This window comes from Anabrus simplex, chromosome 14 (genome assembly GCF_040414725.1).
Source record: "Anabrus simplex isolate iqAnaSimp1 chromosome 14, ASM4041472v1, whole genome shotgun sequence".
NCBI lineage: Eukaryota > Metazoa > Arthropoda > Insecta > Orthoptera > Tettigoniidae > Anabrus > Anabrus simplex.
This window is the reverse complement of record NC_090278.1, coordinates 35,284,374-35,288,752: the sequence shown is the minus strand read 5'-3', so window position 1 is coordinate 35,288,752 and position 4,379 is coordinate 35,284,374. Positions and strand designations below refer to the sequence as shown.

General features: G+C 39.1%; 1 pseudogene; it reads right to left on the bottom strand.

Moving 5' to 3' along the window:
• Positions 1-2,456: 2,456 nt before the first annotated feature.
• Positions 2,457-3,408, bottom strand: LOC136885395 (phytanoyl-CoA dioxygenase, peroxisomal pseudogene; annotated as a pseudogene).
• Between the last annotated feature and the right edge of the window lie 971 nt (positions 3,409-4,379).

Below are 4,379 nucleotides of genomic sequence, written 5' to 3'. Positions count from 1 at the left end.
TCTCTTAGTCGTCTCTCGATGGACACGAACGTGGAATGATGTGGGGTAGGTCTGTTTGGAAAACGCTCCGCATGCGGTCTGCAGCAGCTCTACCACTGCAATCCGCTTTGCCGTATGCGCGCACCATGTCGGTCATTTCCACAGCTGTGAACTGGTACATGTCGCATTGCTGTTAACAACGTTACTGCACCGGCAGACTACAGTACACAAGTAACACAAGTAGGATGCACATCAAGGACTGTGTGGAGGAATGTAGCGCATGCCCAGGAATTTTATCGGACTGAAGTCGTCCATCCGCCGTACACAGATGGCTATAGGGTTGCATACCTTCCGTACTAAGATACCAAATCGGAACAGATTATCACAACCGTTCTTAGGCTTGGACGGTCTCCAGCGCCCAAACTGTGCATTTCCGGACAGGAGCTCCTTCTTGAAAACTGATCAGTCCACTATCAAACACAACATACTAATCCTTGTCGGTGAGGTTTGACGACATTCTTTGTATTAGTCACTGGACTTTCGTATCATGAAAAGGACGTTGCTGGTGACAGACATTGTCTTGGTCATTCAAGATAGCACCGATAAGTGAAAACTTAACTAAGCTGTTATCATCTGAAAAGAAACTGGTGAGCTGTTAATAAATATGTACGACTAGCAACATGATTGGAAAAGAGTTCCTTAGATCATATATTTCAGTAATTTTACTGTGGGAAAGGATATACCCGGAATCATTACGTGCCAACAAAAATAGAAATGTCCAACTATAATTGTGAAAATTTGCGCAGCAGATAATTTTTCTCAGATCCTACCTAAGAAGTTGAAAGTAAGAGGCATGACTTCAGAAAGGACGAAATATCTGTTCGACAACATTCGAGAGAAACACACAGTAGAAACGGCGGATTCGTTGTGCCAACTGCTAGGTGTACCTGCGCCAAGTAGCGAGACGGATTGTGTTCGCAAAAGAACATTCCAGAAAAACGAGCAAACAATTCAGTGTTGTTAGTACAGAATACAAGATAGCTTAGTGATGTAAATCATGATTCGTCAATTGGATATGGACTAGTATTATTATAATTATTTGTACACCCGTACTGCTCCACAACATTCATTATAAATAGATAGCACTCGTCTTGATATGCCTGTCGTAGTAATTTTGCTTTGCCTTCCCTTTTCAATAGTTTTATGAACAATTAATGCCGGATAGTTTGTAACACTTCTTTCCATACAATGTTCACTCAGTTTCGATCATTCAGGGGTATTTGGATCTTAACATTTTCAAATGATCTTGTCCGAGGTAGTGCAACCTACATCTGGCAGTCACGAAATACTGCATCGGGTAAGTAGAAACACACTTTTTCAATGAATTCTGTCCCTGCGCTTCATTAACGGTCACACAGAAGTCTAGTCGATTTGAGGCCTTCCCATCTGTGCGTTCGTCAACTTTTTTCTATTAGCAGCATCTAAGTTATTAGCAACGTTCTGCCACGTGTTCAGTATATTTAGAAGTTGGGCAAGGTCAGAGAATCAGAGTATCTAGCAGAGAATAATGTTGTTCCATTATTACTGGAAGTGTACACTCTGCCCTTACAGGTAGTAATCAAACATGGCTGCATGCAATCACATTACTAAGGATGATTAGAGAGTGATCTGAAATATGTGTATACATTACAGAAGCGAGCACCTCATTTTCAAAATTAAAAGTTTACATACCAACCACATAAAATTACACTCATATATAATACAAACTCGCTTTTGCTGGTTGGGGGCTCCGCCCACAAACCCCTGGGTACTCTACATTACAAATGGACATTTCGAAATAGACTGTGGCGAAACGGTATGTCGCATCGACAAACGGACTGTGTCAACGGACGGACTTCTTACTGGCCTGCATGTTTGGTGCTAATATATTTTCTCGTATATTGGCGATGTATTTTATATATAGCAGTAAACTTTTCGATCTGAGGCAAATTTCACAAGTTGAGAAACTTTCATGGGACCAAATTTATAGCTCTCTTCGTTTCAGGGACAGAAAGTGCTATCCAGTTTTTATTGGAATTACTGTTTAAGCAGAAAGTACTTCGAAACGAAGGTCTGCAACGGAATGAAATTTGCCTGAATATTTCTTTATTTTTCAGAAGTATAATGTTAAAAGTTACAGGGTAACAAATATAATTTCGCCAGATTTCACCTTTCCGGTGCACCCGGAAATTGCGTCCGCCATTCTATTTGGCGGAAAGTGGTAAACATTAAAAATTATTTTGTAGGTTGCAGGCTAATAGCTATCACAATGCCAAATTTCAAGTTTCTAGCTCATACCGAAGTGGGTAAACATTTATGTCAGTGAGTGAGTCAACGGGCTTTATATATAAAATATGTACATAATCTATCTCATAAAAATACAAATTTACAGATTGAAATAACATAGTAGCATTATGGAATGAATGCAGTACACCTCTTCACAGGTTTATCAGAACACCTCGAGCAATACGACTTCTATACTTCCAGGCATCCTTAAAGTCTAGCCCCTCAAAACCTTTGAGTTTTGCCATTTCCTCTACCTCCTTGAAAGTATTCTCTTGTGTAGTTCCTTGAACATCGATATATTCACATTAAGAGGCAGCATAATGACATGAGATTGCCTTACGGAATCCCTCTGGTCTGTTGACTCCGGAGCCATAATTTACAAGTTGATGGAAGAACACTGTATCTCCTTTCTCCATCTCGAGACTGAATTTTGCCACATGATCGAATCCTATCATTCTATGAATTGCTTTGCTCACACCATTCTCCAGATCGGGATATTCATGAGGGTATAATTCTCCTTTCTGACTCCCCGGGATGACAATCGGATAACCATTACTCACAGTAACTTTCTCCATGGCAGTCCATGATGCAACAATATGATCAGTAATGCAAGTCCTGATGCAGAGGATATACAGAAGTCATATTCCCAGAGTGTGGAGGCTTACTGATCAGCATTGTGTGCACGGCCATGATTCTGGGGCCTGTGAAGCACTCCACATAGTCCAGAATCAGATGATAAAGGATGTACTTGGATAAAATATCATCCCACACCATATCTTGTAATTTGTAGTATACCTGCTCTCCCAGGATACCCATTCTGGCGAGCGAGATATATTTCATAAGAGTCATTTGATTTTTTGGTGCACAACCATTGCAGATGTCAAGAAATATCTGGTAACACTCATTCAGGAGCTCCAAATGCACTAGTCGTGGGATCACAATGTCGCCATTGTACTCAAAAAACTTCCCCTGCTCCCATGAGAGGTGAGAATTGTACACAGTGCACCTGCACTCAGATAAAGTAGCTGATGATTTACAAAATCTAGGTTGTCTTCGCCACTGCAAATGGCCACTGATGACCTTCAGTCTTCTTTCAGCTGCCATAATCCTTCACGGCCAAAGATTAGTCAAACCTATTCAGGACAACCTAATGTTTTCACTGCGAATGCGACACTTTCACAAAGCGATTATCTTATTGCCTACGAATATCAGTATCACGATTACTACTGCTTTTTTAAAACAAGACGTAACAATACAGTAATTATCTGTTATCAACGACTGCACTGATGTCACATGTTAAGAGCAACAGATGTAAAACACGGTCTTAAAATTGCTCTTGACATATATTTCTGGCTTACAATGGAATAGATCATCATCAAATATCATACACTAACATTATTTCTGCGCATACAACCAGAAACATACACGACCATTTCTAAAAAGTTAGGGTTTCGAAATTTTGAAAAAGGTCATAGTAAGGAAAAAAAAGTTGTATCTACACATTATGTTTAATATTAAATATTATTACCAAGGATGAAAATCACACGTGTCAGAATATTAATGAAAAAGTTGGTTGCTTAGCAACGCGCTAAGCACAGACCGTATTGCGGGTTAGAGTAAGCTTCCGCCTGCAATTATTGGAGTGATCTCTTAATGATTTTATTTTATGATTACTTAAAGTTGGCTGAACTTACAGACCTATCAATGTCACATAATTCACAGGCATTTAATTACGGAGAGAATAAAACAAAAAAGAAGCAAATCCCGTCCAGTAGAAGGGACGGACTGATTTGCCAAAGCTGTTTTTAGTAACAGTAAACTCCTTTCATATATAGACCGTATCCTTATCTTATGTGTACACCTTAAAACAGAAATTCTGCGTATATGAGTGCCGCAAGACTAATAACTTCCTTTTTCTCATTTTTCAAATTTTCTATTTTAAATTCTGGAGAATAAAACTCCTAAATATTTATAAAAATTATTTCAATACGGAAAGCTGATATTCCTTTATCCAGCGAAACAGTCAGATTTCATTAAATCCTTAATATTTTATCGGAGTACTATACCCAATTTTC